Genomic DNA, 22,947 nt, shown 5'->3' with positions numbered 1-22,947 from the left:
GCTTCTCGTTGCTATTATGCTGTACTAATTGATTAGATACATTGCTTTTTTCGGATTCATTCATGATTATTTTGTGAACATAAAATGTGTGTTTATGGACTTATGGTGATCAATGTATACCAATATTTGGTTCTGTTTGTATGGTAAATTGGTAACGATTATGGCCTTCTAACTGTACTAGGTAGAATTGTATTTTTTGTGTGCAAGGTAATTTATACTTGATTTCATGTCTATATTGTGCCATATGTTATCTCGAAGACTGAATTCTTAAAATTTTAAATATCTTTGTTGAACAAAAAGGGTTAAAGTGTTTTATCTTTTCAGTAGACTGACCCTAAGACATAAGTTGTATTTGGGCTTTTATATTTATGGGTTTTATGAGCATGATATGTTTAATTTGTCTGATCCAACTTTAATATTAATATGAATATATGTATTTATCTCTTGTTAAATGCTCTTTACCTTGAACTGAATTAATATGATTGCAGGGCTTTGTCTCTACATAAGAAAGCAGTATGCCGCACAGAACACGACCCATGACAGCACTCTTGCTGTTCACTGCACTAAATACAGTTTTGTGTGCAACCATTACTCCAGTCTATGATTTTGTTTGCTTTCTTCCGTACTGGGAAAGAAGGGTGAGATTTTTGCTATTTCTTTTTCTTTTTTATTTCTTTGTTGCATTCCATCATCTGGTTCGTTATGTCAATGAAATTATGTGAAATTACCCTAGTTAAGTTGGAGCACTGTTGTTATTGTCCTGGTATTCTGTAGATCAGATCTCAATTTCATTAATTCTTGAACTTGGTTATAGACTATGATGACTCACAATACCCCCTTATGGTGCAACGTGAGGAAATTATTAGCGTGATTGGGTATTTTTGGCGTTTGTAATCATGTAGAAAAAATTGTTCTTAATGGCTTCTGATCTTGAAGGTGGTCCTTAATGTGAACCATAAGGTTGTTGCCTTGTGACCTAACATAACATCACAGATTCAAACCCTCCCTAATTCCTCTTTTCAGCGGCTTTTGATCCTGAATTAACGTTAATGATATGTTGGATGTTTGTTCATGACCTATTTTACTAGTAGTGGAACATAAGTACATTAGAACCTTTTTAATTCTTATTATGTTGGATGTTGGATCAACTCAGATTTCTCTTTTTAATTGCCCACTGTTTTGAAGATGTACATTAGAACCTGCAAATGTATCTGTTTTGGAATCATATCTTAGTTCATAGGAAATCTTAAATATTGCCATCTAGTGGTATGTGGTGAATAGTGATAGCCATTGCTATGCTTAGTACGTGCAAAAAACAGAGTAGATGAACTGGCAGAGAAGATAGCTCTGTCACTGTAATGACTTATGGATGTATTGGTAATGTTTTGGTTGGGGCTGACTTTGAAATAGTATGTGTTAATTGTCTATGTGGCTAATTCTTTACACGATCTAATGTTACAGAGGGAAAGGCGTCGCCAGCAACGAGAAGCTACTATAGCTAACAGTACAAATTAGCCATGACAGCATTTAATTGGAGAACCTTTCCGTAGTAAGATTTTTATTGTCCTTTCTTGCCATTCTTGACGTAAATAACCATATTTGGAATGAAAATATGAACACTTGGATCCTTGGCCGCAATCGTCGGATATTTATATAAGTAACCTTACTGTAACATTACTTTATTAAGGTCGGAAACCAAATATTCAATTGAGTCAATTTTCTTTTTTAATTTTATTTCTTTTATGACCATTGATTTACATGAATTTAGTGCTGGCTTTTATGCAAAATTCAAGTTGGTAACTTGAGTTTTGCTTTATCTTTGAATGCAATTGCCACATGGTGGGCAAGGAATCCGCCTAGAGAAATTAATAACTCCATTCTGTTCTATCACATTATTTGTTTAGGAATCCACATAAACTAGGATACTAGAACTGTGAAATTCTTAGTAATAGAAGCTCTTCTGTGTTGCATGGTTTATTGGCCTTTTTACACGCAAGTGAAAAATGTCTCACTTTAATTATATGTCAACTTAAATTATCCACTTCTGGTATATGTCCAAAAATGAATTTATGATAAATCTATATTTTAATGGACTTAAGGTCCAAAAATATATGAATATGAATTTAAAGTGCAAAAATATATGGATATGAATTTATGATAAATCTATTTAAATGAATTTAAAATAATATAAATTTGAATTATTATAGTTAGACCTAGTTTGTGGGTTTTTTTTCCAAACTGGTGCAATTTTTTTTTTCAATTTCCTAAAATGGTGTAGTTTTTTTTTTTAATTCCCGGCAGAGGCAAGTCATGAGAAAATTGCACGACTTCATCTTGAAGAAGTCGTGCCAAATTAAGGCGAATTTGATTAAAATAAGCTGAAGTCGTGTCACATGGAGCACCGATTGTAGGTAGGAAAACTTTTGCTAGAAGGAATCCATAACAACCCCAATTAACTAAGAACTTCAACGTGGAAGAAGAACATGCATTTCAATGTCGCCATGGTATATAAGGGAAACCCTAGAATTACAATGGCAAATGGCACCAACTTGCTGTCATGTTAATGAACCGTTGGTGGTTGTTCATGAACAATCATCATCGTCTCTTTCGTGCAGCTAATAAACATCCCAAATGTAACTTTTTCTTTTTCGTCTGAGGGAAATGGTAAAACCAGAAAGAGGAACTACATCGAAATTTCTGTGTGAAGAACAATTCAATGCTTTCACATGGAAAAGGAAAAATTGGTAGCAATGGAATGCTTTACCACCAGCACTTACAAAAGTAGTTTGCTTAGTTATTTTCGCCTTTTTCTTCCTGTTGCTGTTTCTTTCAACTGCACGGACCTCCAACAATTATACTCGTGCCAAATTAAGGCGAATTTGATTAAAATAAGCTGAAGTCGTGTCACATGGAGAGACTTCTGTGTTATGAAGAAGTTGTGTCATATTCAAATGACTTTAATTAACATTTTAAGCAAAGTCGTTCCAATATGGGACGACTTCATTCTTCATTAAGAATTTAATACTGAAGTCTTTCCATATTGGCACGACTTTGCTTAAAATGTTAATTAAAGTCATTTGAATATGACACAACTTCTTCATAACACAGAAGTCTCTCCATGTGACACGACTTCAGCTTATTTTAATCAAATTCGCCTTAATTTGGCACGACTTCTTCAAGATGAAGTCGTGCCATTTTCTCATGACTTGCCTCTGCCGGGAATTAAAAAAAAAAAACTACACCATTTTAGGAAATTGAAAAAAAAATTGCACCAGTTTGGGAAAAAAACCCACAAACTAGGTCTAACTATAATAATTCAAATTTATATTATTTTAAATTCATTTAAATAGATTTATCATAAATTCATATCCATATATTTTTGCACTTTAAATTCATATTCATATATTTTTGGACCTTAAGTCCATTAAAATATAGATTTATCATAAATCCATTTTTGGACATATACCAGAAGTGGATAATTTAAGTTGACATATAATTAAAGTGAGACATTTTTCACTTGCGTGTAAAAAGGCCAATAAACCATGCAACACAGAAGAGCTTCTATTACTAAGAATTTCACAGTTCTAGTATCCTAGTTTATGTGGATTCCTAAACAAATAATGTGATAGAACAAAATGGAGTTATTAATTTCTCTAGGCGGATTCCTTGCCCACCATGTGGCAATTGCATTCAAAGATAAAGCAAAACTCAAGTTACCAACTTGAATTTTGCATAAAAGCCAGCACTAAATTCATGTAAATCAATGGTCATAAAAGAAATAAAATTAAAAAAGAAAATTGACTCAATTGAATATTTGGTTTCCGACCTTAATAAAGTAATGTTACAGTAAGGTTACTTATATAAATATCCGACGATTGCGGCCAAGGGTCCAAGTGTTCATATTTTCATTCCAAATATGGTTATTTACGTCAAGAAAGGACAATAAAAATCTTACTACGGAAAGGTTCTCCAATTAAATGCTGTCATGGCTAATTTGTACTGTTAGCTATAGTAGCTTCTCGTTGCTGGCGACGCCTTTCCCTCTGTAACATTAGATCGTGTAAAGAATTAGCCACATAGACAATTAACACATACTATTTCAAAGTCAGCCCCAACCAAAACATTACCAATACATCCATAAGTCATTACAGTGACAGAGCTATCTTCTCTGCCAGTTCATCTACTCTGTTTTTTGCACGTACTAAGCATAGCAATGGCTATCACTATTCACCACATACCACTAGATGGCAATATTTAAGATTTCCTATGAACTAAGATATGATTCCAAAACAGATACATTTGCAGGTTCTAATGTACATCTTCAAAACAGTGGGCAATTAAAAAGAGAAATCTGAGTTGATCCAACATCCAACATAATAAAAATTAAAAAGGTTCTAATGTACTTATGTTCCACTACTAGTAAAATAGGTCATGAACAAACATCCAACATATCATTAACGTTAATTCAGGATCAAAAGCCGCTGAAAAGAGGAATTAGGGAGGGTTTGAATCTGTGATGTTATGTTAGGTCACAAGGCAACAACCTTATGGTTCACATTAAGGACCACCTTCAAGATCAGAAGCCATTAAGAACAATTTTTTCTACATGATTACAAACGCCAAAAATACCCAATCACGCTAATAATTTCCTCACGTTGCACCATAAGGGGGTATTGTGAGTCATCATAGTCTATAACCAAGTTCAAGAATTAATGAAATTGAGATCTGATCTACAGAATACCAGGACAATAACAACAGTGCTCCAACTTAACTAGGGTAATTTCACATAATTTCATTGACATAACGAACCAGATGATGGAATGCAACAAAGAAATAAAAAAGAAAAAGAAATAGCAAAAATCTCACCCTTCTTTCCCAGTACGGAAGAAAGCAAACAAAATCATAGACTGGAGTAATGGTTGCACACAAAACTGTATTTAGTGCAGTGAACAGCAAGAGTGCTGTCATGGGTCGTGTTCTGTGCGGCATACTGCTTTCTTATGTAGAGACAAAGCCCTGCAATCATATTAATTCAGTTCAAGGTAAAGAGCATTTAACAAGAGATAAATACATATATTCATATTAATATTAAAGTTGGATCAGACAAATTAAACATATCATGCTCATAAAACCCATAAATATAAAAGCCCAAATACAACTTATGTCTTAGGGTCAGTCTACTGAAAAGATAAAACACTTTAACCCTTTTTGTTCAACAAAGATATTTAAAATTTTAAGAATTCAGTCTTCGAGATAACATATGGCACAATATAGACATGAAATCAAGTATAAATTACCTTGCACACAAAAAATACAATTCTACCTAGTACAGTTAGAAGGCCATAATCGTTACCAATTTACCATACAAACAGAACCAAATATTGGTATACATTGATCACCATAAGTCCATAAACACACATTTTATGTTCACAAAATAATCATGAATGAATCCGAAAAAAGCAATGTATCTAATCAATTAGTACAGCATAATAGCAACGAGAAGCATATGAACTTAAAAATTCCAAAAGCACATGTTAGAACAAGTTTTCAGAGTTCAAAATGAAAAGTATTAGGAAAATGATGTGGTCAGAAAAAGATGTGAGTCTTATCTTCATACAGGCTTTTATGAGAAGAGAACAAAACCGAAGAACCTACCTCTTTCAGCACTAAACCGGGATGAAAATTGCAACCCTGTTCCTCGGCTCTTCAAACCCAATTGCTGAAGAATATAGCAGTGGACTTAACATAAAAAGAAAACAAAAAAATAAAAACAGAAGGATTGAATGAATAAGTGTTCCATACTTCACCAAATCCTCCCCTAAAACTCTAAAACTCTCAGCAGCAACCAAAAATCAACTCACTAGCAAATCAGAAAGAATACATATTTAATAAATGTTAGATAGGACCATCAACTTAGGTGCCCTAAATTTGAAGGAAACAATATGCACTTAAGTTGTGATCGAATGACAACCAACCCCTAAATGGTTTGTTTAACAAGCTAGATTGACTAGTGTTGTCCAGCATGATCTCAGATTTCATTGTTAAAAATAAATAGAAGTATTAAAATACATATATTTAAAACTTTTAGTTTAAAATATAAAAAATCATTTCAAACACATTTCCCAAATTCTTCCACATTTCGCAGATTGTAAAGCCGTGCGCAGAAATTTCCGATCACAGTGGCCCCTTACCTGGACTCGCTCCGAGCTACAAAAAAAACGTGATCCTTTTGCAATACCCTCAAGCACTCTGGCTAAAAAACAGGGAATAAGAATATGTTTTCACAACACATCCCACCCCCAAATCGAAAAAAAAGAGTGAAAAAATGACCTCACCAGATGCAGGCAAGGGTAGGCGTGCACAATGCTCGCTCCAAAAGTGGATTCACGGACAGGTTTTTCTCCTACAGTGAGGATTGCAGAGATGAAGATGAAAGGGTGAGAAGCTGTGGCGAGAGAAGGAAGTAAGAAGGGTAACTAGGTTTTCAGGGTTGTTACGTTTTAGGGTTTTATTAAATTTTGAAAGAGGAGTAAAATGGAGAGAAAGGTGCAGGAAGAAGAAGGAAGAAACAGCCTCTTCTGGAAACTAAGCTCTCACACTTAGGCCTCAAAAAAACCGTTTTGCTTGAACCTACTTTTAAGAGCATATGTTACTCGTTTCTGATTCTTAATATTTTTTTTCTTAAATACCCTTTTCGTCATTTTCGTAATGTTTATTGTGGATGGTCATCATTTTGACTAACTGTGTAAAATGATATTCATTTTTACAATTCAGTGTTTAATTTAGTCATTTTTTGTGACGCCGTTTAGATCAGTAACGGAGCACTGTACATGTGACACTATATTTGTATTACATTATATTGGGATGTATTATTACATGTACTGTACATGTGGATTATTAACGTTAACTTATTAATTTGGGACAATTTTCCAATTAGGTTAAGCTGCAATTAGGCATTGACGAGTAAAGTCGATTTCTTCATCTCCGATTTGCAGAGGAAGCAGCAATTGGACGTGGCGATTTGTTCGTTTGATTTCAATTTTTCAGTTAATCATCATCAACGAGGTAAGTGCTTTGCTCGTGGATTTAGGGTTTTCGGAATTGTGATAAATTTTGCACATTTAGATCAATTGGGGTTACGGTTTTCGTAATTTTGTTTTGAGGTTTGTTTTCACAATTACAAATCAGGGTTAATCCCCCATTTCTCGTTGAACCACCAACATTGCACGAATTGCTACAACACTGTTGTCTCCAACGATTACAACCAGAGGTAGAGGAAGAAGATTGAGACCGTGACATGGGATTGCACGAAGAAGAAGATTGCAACAATACGAATTGAGAATGGAGGAAAAAGATTGCAGCAACTGACCAACTGCCCAACAATTAATTTCCAAAACCGTAGCTCACCTATCTATCCTCAAGTATCTAATTACTATACTTGTACAATATACGTAATACATCCCCACTACAATGTAATACAAATAGTGCCACCTGTACAGTGATCCGTTACTGATTTAAACAACATCACATAAAAGAAGTAAATTAAACACAAATTGCGAAAATGAGGATCATTTTAAACATTTGATAAAAATGAGAATCATCTGCAACAAATACTAAAAAAAAGAGGACGAAAAATGTATTTAAGCCTTTTTTACTAAGATTGTGATTCGGTGACAAGGTACCAAAAATACCAATTATAAAATATTTTAATAAATATTTATTTTAGTTACTAATAAATACAAAAATACCAAATATGAAAATTAATACTTCAATTAAAAAATTTGGTCGACTTCCATAGAAAAATTGTATTAGTAGTTAAATAATCTCAACAATAAGAAATAATGTTTTGATATTGACTAAAAAATTAAGTTATTTCAACGAATAAGAAATTTCATTGGTGTCAATAAAAATACCCAATATTTATATAGGTAAAAAAATAACCCCATTAGAAAAAACCTTATTTATATTAGTTAAAAAAAAACTACAACCTCTATTTTGATTGTTCCCATTAGACATTAACTAAAAATAATATTTGTTTAGCTAAATAATAATATTGATGTTAGACAAAAAATGCTCTAAATTATTGTTTTTCAGTTGGCATTTTTTTTATTATTATGGAAAGGAATATTGTTATGAATTATTATTGGACGTGGTAAGTAAATAAGGAATCAACTTGAAAAAAGGATATAGTAAGGATATTATTATTTTAAAATTGACCATAATTTTAATTTGTTGAAGATTAAACAAATAGTTTTAGAATAAAGATTGAAATTGATCTATTGATTTATCTTATTCAATTTTTTTTATCCAAATAGGTTGTTGATTTTTTTTATATATAAGTTCTTTATAAATATTTGATATATAATACATAGATACATTTTTTTTTGGATTAAATATATTTTTGGTCCCTTAATTTTCAGTGAATTTTAAAATTAGTCTATTTCAAAACTTTGGATCAATTTACTCATTCATCTTTCGAAATACGTGTATTTAGTCCTTTTAATCAAATTTTGTTAAGTTTTTTTGATATTTCAAACGCATTTCATAATAGTATTAATATTAAAGCAAAAATGTATCAAACACTATAAACAATTCAAATACAATCTTGAAATACGTATGAAACATCAAATAAACTTAACAAAATTTTATTAAAAGGACTAAATCTACGTATTTCAAAAAATAAGGACTAAATTGGTCTAAAGTTTTGAAATGAACTAATTCCAAAATTCAGTCAAAGTTAAAGGACCAAATATATATATATATATATATATATATATATATATATATATATATATATATATATTTTAATTAATATTAGTGGACTTATATGTTAGTAGATTTTTTTTTCAATAATTCGTTTACACATGAAAATTTGAATGAATTATCTATTTGATAATACCAATTTAAATATTCATTGAATGATTTTATTTAAACATTTCAAGGAAGCTATAAATTTCGGGATTTCGATACTTTGATAAAGTTTTTGTTAACTTTTACAAAGTATTCACGAATAGAGATGGCAAATAAACCCGTGTCCGTGGGTATCACCCGAACCCGTCCCCGTTTTGACGGGGAATCCCCGCTTTGACTGGGTATGGGTATGGGTATGGGTAATACCCGAAATTTTTAACTGGGGATGGGGATGGGGATGGGGATATATATATACCCGCCCAAATACCCGTCCCCGCTTAAATTACTAAACTATTTATAATTTATTAAATAATCTAAAAAATATATATAAATAAATAATATATTTACACATAAAATATAATATAATATAATATAATATAATATAGTATATATACATATAAATAAAATATACTTTTATATATATATATATATATATATATATATATTTACACATATACATGTAATATAATATAATATAATATAATATACATATAATATATATACATAATAATATAATATAATATATATAATATATACGTATAAAACAAATTAATCATTTAACTAGTGAGATCTTTTATAATCAAATTTATAACATTACAAATTTATAAAAATTTAAAAGAAATATATATATATATATATATATATATATATATATATATATATATATATATATATATATATATATATATATATATATATATATATATATATATATATAAATAAAAGCATAAAATATCTACGCATATACATATAATATATATACATAATAATATAATATATATTATTATATTTATATTATTATATAATATAATATAATATATACTTAAAATAAATATATATCTATAAAAAAAAAATATATATATATATATATATATATATATATATATATATATATAAACATAAGATATCCACACATATAATATATATACATAGTAATAATAATATAATATATAATATAATATAATATATATAAATAATTATATATATATATATATATATATATATATATAAACATAAGATATCCACACATATAATATATATATACATAGTAATATAATATATAATATAATATAATATAATATAATATAATATATATATATATATATATATATATATAACATATTTCTCATTCTCTTTGTTTTTTGTTATATGATATATTGGCAATTGCTTCAGTTTTAGATCCAAGGTACAAGATGGACATGTTAGAATATTATTTTTATAAATTGTATGGTAATGATTTTGATCTGAAACTTAGTAGGATTCGTCAAATGTGCTATGATTTGGTTTTGGAATATCAATCAAAAAAGAATGAAACTTCTTCTTATAGAGCTACATCATTGGAGTTGGGAAAGGATGTTGATAATGATGCGAATGAATTTTTAGAGTTTATGGCAAAAAAGAAAAAATCTAGAACTACAGTTATGAAAACAGAGTTGGATTATTACTTGGAAGAAGATAATTTGCCGGTTACACAAGAATTTGATATCCTATCATGGTGGAAAACAAATGGGTTAAAGTTTCCAACCCTTCAAGCAATTGAAAGGGATGTTTTAGCTATTCCAATAACAACTGTAGCTTCTGAATCTGCTTTTAGTACTGGTGGTCAGATATTAACTTCTCACCGTAGTCGACTTCATCATATTACTATAGAGGCTTTGATGTGTACAAGAAGTTGGATATGGAACTCAAACCATCTAGGTAAGTTACTCAAATTTATTAATATTTTTTGTTAGTATTTTTTGTGAATTCTCATCTAATATTCTACATTTGGTGTTTGTAGGTGTTAAAAAATTAAAAGGAAAAGATGTTCTCATGAGTGAAAATGAATCTGATGAAGAAGGTACATTATATTCTAGTAATTAAAATTTTCAATTTCAATTATTATATCATATCTAATTTTTCATTTTTTTTCTATGTGTAGGTGGATCGAATGCAAATGAAACCACTGATCATTTGTAAAATTAATAAATATTTTGGTTATTATAAAATTTTAGTAATGTGTAATTTTTTAGCTTTTATATAATTATTTGAATTTTATTTAGTTGTTATTTGATACTTTAATTTGAGATTTATACTATTATAATATTTTTCTTAATATTTGACATCATGAAAATCAAAAAGAGTATGTTATTTTAATATTGAATCTTTTGATAGTATCATGATTCCGTTGGTGTGATTTTTAAATTTTTTTTATAAAAAATATTTAATTGATATATGGAACAATAAAAAAATGGGTATGGGTATAAGAAAATATCCGTTACCCGGTGGGGATGGGGATGAGTCAAAAGTTGTATACCCGTTAGGTTTGGGGATGGGGATGGGGATGAATTTTTATTATGGGGATGGGATCATGATACCCGTACCCGCCCCGCTCCGTTGCCATCCCTACTTTAACCTAAAGAAAATAACGTTAAAGATGATAAATTTGAAAAGTTTCTCAACAATGTTATTCTTTTTGCTGACTATAGGACTCAAAATTGTAAAACTGAACGAAGATGAATTACTAGAAAATCAAGTATAAAATGTTATTTACATTTAAATTTAATTTTTGGTGATGTCTTAGAAATTTGGTTAGAAGAGCCTGAAAAATAAAAGTTCTTTAGTGTTTGACTACACTTTTATTTACAAATAACTATTCCCCTTCTTTGTTGGCCATAAGAAAAAATAAGGAATTGTGTATATTATGTTTATTACATTAGATGTTAAAAAAATTAATGATTTTTTTTTTATATTGTATGCTAAGTTGTTTGTGATAACTAAATTAGACATGTTTATGCTTTTTTATTTTGGTCAATAAAAAAATGATTATAAATATTTTCATTTTCTATTGACAAGAAAAGAAAACAAGAATTCTGCATAATTTAGTCATCACAAACAAACAACTTGATCATACTACATAAAAAAATTCCATCATTTAAACAATTGATATAATGAATATTTAATACATAATTCTTGTTTTTTTCTTTTGGCTAACAATAGATGAAAACAAATTATGCAAACAAATGTGTAGACAAACACTACAACATTTAAATTTTTAGGTTATTCGAACTCAATTTCTTTTAGAATAGTATGAGCATTTATGAAAATCTAATTTATAAATGGATAATGTTTATACTTTATTTCTTGGTGGTTTTCTTTTGTTCAGTTCTACACATTCGAACTCTTATAGTAAACAAAAACAATGACATTGTTGAAGTTTAAGATTTGAAAATCCAAATGGTCTACCACTAGGAGTGTGTTATATTCAGTCACATCATCTAGTTAATTGTATCTTCGGTTTTTGAAGTAGGCAATGGTATTGGTCGTCAACTTTTCCCAAACTGGTTTTGGATAATAGTAAGTATCCTGTTTCATTTTCCTATAACATAAAAGTGTGGCAAATGAACAATCAAGCAAAAGAAATTTCAGATATTCACTTCTCCAAAAACACTTACAACATACATATATCATCCATATTCTTGAGTTTTATATGAAAGAATTTATTTTGTCATTATTAAATTTTGAAAGAATGTCTCATTGTAGGTGTATAAAATTTGAAATATTTCTTTCTAGTCTTCTTTAATTAGACAAAGTACCTAATGATTTTGAAGAAAGTAAACTCCTAATAATAACCCATATTGAATATTCAACTTGATTTTTTGAGCAATATCAATTTAAATGCATTAGATTTTGGAGATATTGCTTCCGAATTGTCATCACAGTTTTTAGTGCCAAATTTCTGGTATTTGTTGTTTAAATTTATTTTACTGCAGTAAAACTTAGTTTGGAAGATATATAAAAGGTAGTAGTATTATAATTATTAGAAAAATCTAGAAATTTGTAAGCATCATAGAGATTCTATATGAATCATCAACTTGAACCATCATGTACTAATAAACATCAACTTAAATTATAGGGAAATTATACACAACCTTAACAACGAAGTGAAAATTTCATGAATTTGACACAATATTTTATTATTTGAAAAGTGGAGAAACATAACCTTAAATTTGAAACTTGATCTTCGGTGTACTTTTATTCAATGATGGAAAAACATAAACTTATGGAAAAAGCTTATAGTTCTTTGAACTCTCTGTTGTGTGTTTGAATTTTCTTTGTTTTAAGTATTTGGTATGATTAATGTTATAATGTTGCAGGTTGGATGGGAAGTTGATTTATGAAATTTTGGGGATTGATTGGGTTTAGTTTAAACTGAGTTTGAATGTTTATCTGTTTGGTTCTGAGCTGGTATTGATGAGGTTGTGTAATCAGTTGAAATACTTTGATAATTTGATGAGGGTGTTTCAAGATTAGTTTTAAAGTTCTCAGTAGAAATTCATACAACCTTTTTCATATGCCATGAAATATTATTATATACCTTTGAAAGAAGTTTTAGCGTAGATTTGCTGCTAAAAAATTCGGGTTCCATTTTTTATAAGGGTTGTTTTTCGGAGTTTATTTTCTTCAAAATTATTAGGTTCAAAATTATTTGGTATGAATGGACAAAGTTGATACATCTACAAGTTGATGCAAAGTTCAAAATTATCATGTATGATGCACAAACATAAAATACTTGTTTTATTTCTTTTTAAATAAATATTTCTTAAGAAGGGGAAAATGGATTCTTTGATATAGAATTGAAGAATACGAATGTTGTTGTGCATGTAATCAACGCAATCAGTTGGAGAAGTTTATCTTTTGTTATTTCTCCTTGTGCTTGGGGAGAAGTTGATGGCTAACATTCTTGCTTGATTTAAAGATGAAAAATACGGTTATTAGAGATTTTGCGGTGCATAATATTCTTAGATGTAGATATTTGGGCTTTTAAAGTTTAAACTTTAATTTGAAGAAAATGATGTTGATAATGATGATTAATGTCAAAAGTTCTTCAACAATGTAATTGCTTTTGTTTATGTGAGAATTCGGAATTGTAGAATTGAATGAAGTTGAATCACCAAAAAATTAAGTATAAACAATTTTTTTTTTACAAAAACTATTCCCATATTTTGTTTGCCATAAGAACAAATTAGTTATTGCGTATAATGTGTTTATTATATCTTGTATGTTTAAGAAAAAAAATTAAATGGTATGATCAAGTTGTTTTCGGTGATTAACTTAGGTATAGTATCTGGTTTTTTTTGTAAAAAAAAATGAACATATTAATGCATACAAGTTAGTGATTGCAAATAATTTGATCATACCGTTTAAAACAAATTCATTCTTTTTAAACATCGATTGTAATGAATAAATTATACATAATTCTTATTTTTTTTCTTATACAAAAGATGGGAATAGTTTTTGTTAAAAAAAAAATTGTAGTCAAGCATTACAGAAGATTTTTTATAGTCCTCTAACAGAATGATTTTTAGAATAGTATCACGAAAAACCAAATTTACAAATGGGTTTTTACTTTACCCTTTTGCTTTATTTTTTGTTGGTTTACTTTTAGTTTGACAATCCCAAACTGAACAAGAGCAATGACATAACTTAATTTGCTTTGGTGTTAAGTACAACCACATCTAGTTAATTATATATTTGGCTTTTTAAAATAAGCAACAATGCTAGTCGCCAACGTTTTCCAAACTAGTTTTGGATGATAGTATGTATTTTGTTTTAATTTTAGTAACATAAAAGTGCGGCAAATGAACAATTAGACAACAGAAATACCAGTTATTCACTTCTCCAAAAACTTGCCCTCACAACATGCACATACATCTATATTCATGAATTTTATATCATGCGACTTTAGTTCCTATCTCGTGTAGTTTCCCTTTTTTAATTGTCGTTGTAAAAGTGAGAATGTGACTGTAATTTTCTTTCTTTCAGCTTATTAAATGCCAATTTCAAGAGTTTAGCATTGAGGTCAGAAGTACAAAACATTATTTCTGGACTTAAGGTTAATTTTTTTTTTTCTCTTAATAGAATAAAATTTTGTGTCACTTGATTCAACAAGTTTTCACTTCGTTGGTTAGACTATCTATGGTTTTCTCTAGGATTCAAATTTGATGTGTAATGGGTTGTTTCTAGGAATTATTAGGTACTCCTCTTCTTGTACCAATGAGAAATATTTTAAAGTTGATACAGCTGTAAAGATTTAGGACAAATAAATATTTCATAAATAGTCGAAATGAATTGTTTCATATAAGAATTCAAGAGTAGAAATGTTGTGCATGTAATCAACCCAAGCATTGGAGATGTGGATCTTGTGATATTTCTTGTGTCTAATTGTTTTTCAATACAAGCAACAACTGTATATGTTATTATCAGTGAAGATGAGAAACAAGATATTTACTATTAGTCTGGAACCATTTTTGGGAAAATTTGACGGTTAATATCTTTTTTTAATTCAAAGGCAAAAGATACAATTATCTAGAGATGTGATTTTGTAAAAAAGATGAGAATAGCCTTTGTAAAGCAGAGTATAGTCAAACACTACAGCATTTAGATTTTCAAGTTCCCCAAACTGACTTTCTTTCAGAGTGTGAGCAACACAAAAAAAAACTAAATTTGCAAATGAAAAACGTATATACTTGATTCAGTTTCATTTTCAGTATCTTGTTTCATTCATCCTCCATTCTTTTTTTGATTTGAACACTCTTAGTATTGTGATAGAGGTAATTGATCTAGAGTGGTGTTCGGATTTATAATTTTGTGCCTCCGCTATTTTCATTTGCATGCATTTATGTTTAGATCGTAATCTGTGCTATGCTTATTGTGATTATATCTCGTTTTTGTTTTTTATTAATGTGTTTATATTTCTCGAATGCTTGTATACATTCAAACTATGAAAAATAATTTTTTTTTATGCGCATTAATGTTTGGTTATGGTTGGGATGGAATTATTGAAGGTAAAACAAAGAATCAGAGGTGGAATTCAAATTAGGATGTGTTTACATTCAAATTATTTTGCATAAAACTATGCTGTGGTTCACTTGTGAATTGTGACAAAGAAAACTTGTTAGATTGTCCAACATCTTCTGTGAATCTTTATCAAAGTAATCCAGTTTTATATTTTCTGAGAAAATAAATGAATTTTGAATCTTGTGTGATGTATTGCAAAAATGTACCTGAAAATATGAAACTGTATCATGTTAGTCTTTGAAAGTACTAAACTTTCCTGAAAATATAATTCACCGATAACATTTCACAATTTTAAGAGTCTGTAGAAAATTCCAAAAAAAATAATAATAGTTGTACTCAGCTTCCTAATCCTTGCTGGAGAAGTGAAATTATTTTTGGACAATGAATAAATAGAAGTGGATATAGTGTCTCATAAATACGAATGTCAGCATTCATGACTTTAACAATAAATAGAATCAACTGAATGTTAAATATAACTTTCATGTTTTGTCTGTATATAATTATTTAAATTGTACTTTAGAATAAGATTGAGGTGTATTAGAATAAGTTATGTCTTCAGATTATTGATTAAGCTTAAAATTTAGTAAAATTTTGCAAGTTAACTTAGTTGTACCCTTCAACATGTTCTTGATCTGATGGATTTCCTTTTAAGGAAAGTAAATGTAATAATTTGTTGTGTATGTTTGAACGAAGGAGAGATATCGCTGTTATACACATAAGTATATTTTTATCCCGGAAATGTCAAATCATTTAAAGTATTTGTATGTAAATTTTTTGTTTTGAAATAAAAAACAAGCCTTGAATTTAATTTAATTGGATTTAAATAGTGATAATTTGGATTATTATTTTTTTGGTGTTGTATAGTTTTTTTTTTATGTTTTTATAGTTTCTATATTTTATTCTTATTCGTCCTCGATTATTGGAATTACATAACATCGTTTTATCCCATCAATTCTTTATTTGAAATAAATGAACAGGTTACTTAATTTTTCTATATACATATACTTTAATAAAATCTTTAATGATTAATTCATTTTAAAAATGAAAAATATTTAATTATTATAAAAACTACAGTGATTTATTTAATTATTAATTATCAATTCAAAATTATTAATATTAAAAATATTATGTATTATGGTAAAAGGTTGTAATTGGATTATAAATTAATTTTTATGATTTTTATCATTAGTTATTAAAATTTTAACTATGAAAAATTTTGTGTTTGAGTATTAATTTCTAAAATTGAAATTTATAAGGGGGTTTATTATATATAACTTGAAATTAATTAGTTAAAGAAAAATTCCTTACGTGAAAGGATCATCAGGTTAGCCGATCTCGAAGAACAGGGTATTGCAGATAGAATACATCGATGAAGTACGGGTAGAACATATCAGACTGAAAAGTATGGTTCATTGGTGGCCGTTTCTTCATGGATTTTGATATATATATATATATATATATAAATATTCAATTTTATATTAAAATATTAAATAAAATTTTATGAGAATCAGATATTTATTGATTTTCTAAAGATTAACAAAATCTAGTTGATAATATTTAAGAATATGAAAAAAAAACAAATATTTAAATTAAAAAATATTTTAAATGTTTTTGTAGTGTGTATGTATAAGATTATTTAATGAATCATGAATTTTTTAATAATTTAAATAGAAATATAGTGGATTTTATGTATATTCACATTCTTGTTTCCACATCAAATTTAAAAAGTATTTTAGATTGTCGTACCTATATCTTATTATGAATTTGTTATCAAAAGAGGAACGAGTTGGGATAAATTAAAATCGGAATTTTAAATAGCGTGTATGAAAAATAATTAATGTAATAAAATATAGGAATACGAAAATGATTAAAACAAAATAATATAAGGAAAATAAATCGTAATAACTTAATATATTAAAATTTAATAAATTGTATTCATAATTATCGAAAACTGTAATTAGAAGAATATATCAAAAGAAGTTATTTGTCGTCAATCTTCATGAATAAAATTAATATATTTTTTTTTATAGAGTAAATAAAAAAGAATAATGTCATTAAGTTATTTTATAGGATAATTAATGAGTACTAACTAATATTTACTGCATTAATAAATTTTAACATTATTAAGCTTTTGATGAATGTAAAATTGTGGCCGCAAAATCAAATATTGTATTAAAATTTAATCGGAAAGTGTTGTGGTGTATTACAGCTGAATTTTAGTGTTATTAATTTTTAATTGAGAAACTAATATTTACTGCATTAATATTTTAGTCAAGTAGGTGTGAGAGTGTTTTATTGAGAACACATATAATAATGTAAATTTTTCTTTATGTTAATTTTTAAGATTTAATTTAAGTTAAATTTATTCACTAAAAAATATGAATAAGCAGTGCAACATAAAATATTGAAAGTGGAATTACTATTGTTCTTGAAAACAAAATATTTGGACACATAAATATTTTAAACGTGTTTCAACACAACAATTAATTTTTTATTTTTTTTTTTCATATTTTTCTCTCCGGATATACACAGAATCAACTTCAAATCTCATCATCACCAAACACTTCAAATCATTCAAGAAGTTTTCAATTTTGTAGCGAAATCTCAATTTGGTCTCTCATTTTTATTTCACTCGATTGAGTCTCTATTTCGAAAAATTCGTTGCAATCAGTTTCTTTTCGTTGCACAGTAACGATGTTAATTATGTGCCTTATGTGAGCACGTGGTTTTTTTAATTTTTTTAATTTTTTTTTAATTTTTTTAAAAAGTTAATTTTTTTTTTATAATTTTTGTGTTTAAAAATTAAAATTGTCAGGTATCAATCTGACATTTTGCCACGTGGCAGGGATAATATGATGTTGTTGTGATAGTGCCACGTGTCATTATTGGATGTGAAAATTCTCAATGTAGTCCCTGAATTTGTTATTTTGTCTCAATTTGGTCCCAATTTTTTTAAAACTAAATCAATTGCATCCCTATACCAAATTTAATTTTTATACAAATTTACAATTATATTTTTATTATAATTGATAATTTTAACAAAATTAAGTTCATTTAAAAATATATTTTGTATTGAACTTTATTTAAGTATTGTTTTAAATATTTATATACCAATTATTTATAGATAAATGTTAGAATTGTTATAAAATTTTAAAAAAATTTATATTTAAATTTATAATGTTTTTATTTTTAAAGCAATTCTACCATTTATCTATAAATTATAGATATATAAATATTTAAAACAAAATTTAAATAAATATCAATACAAAATATACATTTAAATAAACTTAATTTTGTTAAAAATATCAACTATAATAAAAATACAATTGTAAAATTTAAATAAAAAATAAATTTGATATAGGGATGAAATTGATCCCATTTTTAAAAAATTGTGACCAAATTGAGACAAAATAACAAATACAGGGAGTACATTGATACTTTTCACATACAATAGTGACACGTGGCACTGTCACAGCTACATTATGCCACGTGGCATAATGTCAGATTGATTCGTGACAATTTTAATATTTTTTTAATGTTTAAAAAAAGAAAAATTAAAAAAAAATTAAAAATTAAAAAAAAATAAAAAAAAAACACATGCTGACATATGGCACATAATTAACATCGTTACTGTGCAACGAATTTTCCAAAATAGGGACTCAATTGAGTCAAATAAAAATTGGGGATTGAGGACCAACTTGAGATTTGGTTACAAAAATAGGGAACTCTTGAATGATTTAATCTGATATTTTTTAATTAAGAGACCTAGTTGTGAGTATAATACTGTAATTAAAAAAAATAAGTAACTAGTATAAACTGATGGTAGAAGAAACAAATATTGTAAATTTATTTTAAAAATATATATTTTAACAATGGGAGACCATTTAATATTACGTAAAAGATATTCTTTAATAGGAAGATGAACAAAAAATAAAAAAAAGTTTTTAAAAATTGGTAAAGACGATGAGATGGAAATATTATAATATAGTTGCTCATTACGTAGCAATAAAATAAAAGTTAGTAAAGACTTTTTTGGATTAAATGTACATAAATAAAATGAAAGATAAAAATGTTACAGATAATATAGTTATTTATATAAATAAAATTGACCGAAAAGTTTAATTATGATTCAAATTATTATGAGTTTAATAATATGAAAAAATGATAAATATATTTTTATAGATGTAATTTTTTATAATTATAAATGTATTAAATTATGTATTATTTTTATTAAATTAATCACAATAATATTGTTAGACGAAAATTCGTCATTTGGTTCTTAGTATATGTTAAACCCATCTGTTTATTCATCACCTACTCATTCATATGTACTATAAAAATTTAATTAATTAGAAAAATAAAATAATTTTTGACAAAAATTTTGGTGATAAAGTTGACAAAGTTACTATAACTTTTTTATTTCTTAGCGGAAGTTAAGATAATAAAATAATAAAATTTTAGGGTTTTTTTATTAAAAATATTATTTATGAAAAGTTTGTCGACGAAAACTTTCTCAATAGTATAAGAACTCTGGTGTGTGACTGGGTGGTGGTAAAGCGTGCCACAATAATAGGTCTTTCAAAATTTAACGCATCAGTTTCAAGTTTTAAATCTCTCAACTAATTTTGGTATAATTTTTTTTAGTATGTTAAATTAGTAGGTAAGAGATAAGTAAAAGTTGATCTGTTAGATTATTTTCGATTAAAAATTTAAAAAATAATTTACAAAATAATTTTATATTATATATTTTAATGATATAAATGTATAATAATATAATAACTTAAAGTATTACTTTTATAAATTAAATTTTAATTATTAACTATTATTACTAATTATATGAAAAATAATATAATATACAAATATAATAATGATTGTAATTTATTTAATTAGAGAGTTTAATTGATTACCTAAAACTTTAAAAAGTACTTATTTAATTAATTATATTTCTAATATTTATATTTAAATAAACAAATTTTAAAATTTAAAATTAAAAAAAAGGTAACGGACAAGACTCACCTATTTTACCATCCTTTAAAGTATATTCAATCAAATCCAGCTAATTAGTTTCATAAATGGTTAATAATTCATTTATTTTTTTGTACCACAGAGTAGAATAAAAAAAGGTGAAAGAAAAGAGAGAGACACAGTCACATCACATCGTAAACAGACGAAGAGTCGCATTATTATTTTAATAATAGAATAAAAGTATGTATTTCTTTTTACCGTTACAAATATAATAAACAAACAATAAATAATACATTAAAATAATTTTGGATGGAGATTATTTAAATTGGTTCGCTGCAGGATCTGGGACTCAAACCCTAGAAATACAAAAAACTGAGATTGTGGATACTTCCATGCTCTGTCCGCCATATGGTTTTAATGCGTTCAGATCTGTGAATCAGAAAGTGAATGTGAGTCCTATTGTTATCAAAACCGCGATATGCTTTTGATTCCTTCAGATCCGTGAATCAGAAAGTAAATATGAGTGGCATTGTTTTCAAAACCGCGATGTGCTTTTGATTCTTTCAGATCTGTGTATCAGAAAGTGAATGTGAGTCGCGTTGTTATCAAAACCGGCAGAGTTACTGGTAAACCCTAAATCCTACATTTTTTCATCTTAGACTACAAAGTTTGAATTTTTCTGAGTTTAACTGGCGATGAAGATGAAAAGGCCGGAGTTACGGCTGCCGTTTACTTCTTAGATTGATGAACTTTATGGTTTAGGGTTTTCTGAGCCAGTAATCGTTATTTTGTTTTCATTTTCATGTCATTTTTAGAAAAAATGTTGAAACATGGTAACGAGGGAAAGAAACATAGGAGTAGTGGAGAATTTAAAGTTTGGATCTTTCCTAGTTTATCTGGCGATGATGAATAAAATGCCGGACTGCTGCCATTTATTGGCAGTAGAATGATGAACTTCATTGTTTAGGGTTTTCTGAGCCAACACTCCCCACAGCTTGTTCTTTTATGGTTTCTTTATTTTGGATGATTATTGTTACTCCCAAGTGTGTTCTTTACTTTAGGTTTTATGTCTCTCCCAGTTATTATTAATATGTAGTATCTTTTAATGTGTATTTATGCTGTTTAAAAAACTTGTGCAGATTATTGCTGTGTCGGTACACATCTATTTAAAAAGTATTTATTTCTTGAGAAAAGATATAATGTTATTTTAAGTTTGTGCATGCATACTTTTGGTGGAATGTTTCAAATCTTCGGAGGTTTATAAACTTTGAAATATATTAATTTGGTATTCTTTAATAGACGAAGTACCTAATAATTTCAATGAAAGTAAACTCCTAATAACAACTTGATTTTTTGAATATTGAATATTCAACTTGATTTTTTGAGCAATATGAATTAAAATGCATTAGATTTTAAAGATATTGCTTCCGAATTATCACCCAAGTGAAAATTTCTTGAATCAACTGCCGCAATATTTTACTATTTTAAAAGTGGAGATACATAACCTTAAATTTGAAACTTGATCTTTAGTGTACTTTTGTTCAATGATGGAAAAACATAAACTTATGTATTACACTAAATTTTATTCATACATTAGTTCATCACCATCATCATGCGACACACATTTTACTTTGATGAGTGTTCTCATTCAGAGGTATTGGAAATTATTTACTCTCACTAACAGTAAATTAATTGGTTAAGATAATTATAATTTAAAAGTAATAAAAAAGAAGTCATTTTGAGCCTATATTTTTGCCCAATTTTTGTTAAAAATGATATTAACATTAGCATTCTATTCTTGTTCCCACCTGATTTTCTCTAAGAGTCCAATCCTTATTTGCTCCTTACACCCTTTTTTTTCTTATTTCTCCACCCTAAACAACCCTCTGCAATCTTTGTTTTTTTCTTTTTGGTCAATAAAAAATGAACAATTTAATATGTTCAATTTTAGTTGTCCAAAGAATGAAATAGAAATTATGTCAAATTTAATCACTAGAAATAGTTTGATCTAGTTTGATCATATTACGTAAAAAAATCAATGTTTTTTAAACATTCGGTGCCATAAAGAAAGGAATTATGTATCACATGTTTATTACCTTCGATGTTAAAAATGAAACTAAGAATTAATTTTAAGTAGTATGATCAAGTTGTTTACAATGACTAAATTGGGCATAATTTTGTTTTTTTCTTTTGGTCAACAAAACATGGACATATTTAATATATTTATTTAAA

At 27.5% G+C, this 22,947-nt stretch overlaps 1 protein-coding gene, 1 long non-coding RNA gene and 2 other non-coding genes across 18 annotated transcripts in view; 3 read left to right on the top strand and 1 right to left on the bottom strand.

The window, feature by feature from the left end:
- LOC114173793 overlaps positions 1 to 22,947 on the top strand; it is a 47,843-nt gene that overhangs the window by 6,987 nt on the left and 17,909 nt on the right. For 9 of the 10 annotated variants that reach the window (XR_003602582.1, XR_003602589.1, XR_003602585.1 and 6 more), the window contains 2 exons: positions 489 to 638; positions 1,462 to 1,734. The exons of the other annotated variant lie outside the window; for it this stretch is intronic. The gene's annotated coding sequence lies outside the window, so the exon portion shown is untranslated. Of the gene's footprint in view, positions 1 to 488; positions 639 to 1,461; positions 1,735 to 22,947 lie in introns of those variants that run through there. 10 annotated transcript variants of the gene reach the window in all.
- Positions 3,931 to 6,540, bottom strand: LOC114173796. 6 transcript variants are annotated; one of them, XR_003602593.1, is made up of 4 exons: positions 6,336 to 6,540; positions 5,656 to 5,860; positions 4,867 to 5,016; positions 3,931 to 4,043 (listed from the first exon to the last, which is right to left on the bottom strand). It is a non-coding gene; the product is annotated as an uncharacterized LOC114173796 (long non-coding RNA). The 6 variants fall into 6 exon arrangements; XR_003602596.1 differs by having other exon boundaries at positions 5,656 to 5,739; positions 6,336 to 6,534; XR_003602597.1 differs by having other exon boundaries at positions 5,656 to 5,719; positions 6,336 to 6,532.
- On the top strand, positions 21,406 to 21,492 carry LOC114174780. Its single transcript, XR_003602741.1, has one exon. It is a non-coding gene; the product is annotated as a small nucleolar RNA snoR113 (small nucleolar RNA).
- Positions 21,613 to 21,697, top strand: LOC114174781. The gene has a single exon (XR_003602742.1). It is a non-coding gene; the product is annotated as a small nucleolar RNA snoR113 (small nucleolar RNA).

This window comes from Vigna unguiculata, chromosome 2 (genome assembly GCF_004118075.2).
Source record: "Vigna unguiculata cultivar IT97K-499-35 chromosome 2, ASM411807v1, whole genome shotgun sequence".
NCBI classification, from domain to species: Eukaryota; Viridiplantae; Streptophyta; class Magnoliopsida; order Fabales; family Fabaceae; genus Vigna; species Vigna unguiculata.
The sequence above is the reverse complement of the archived record's forward strand: the minus strand, read 5'-3'. Positions and strand labels throughout refer to the sequence as shown.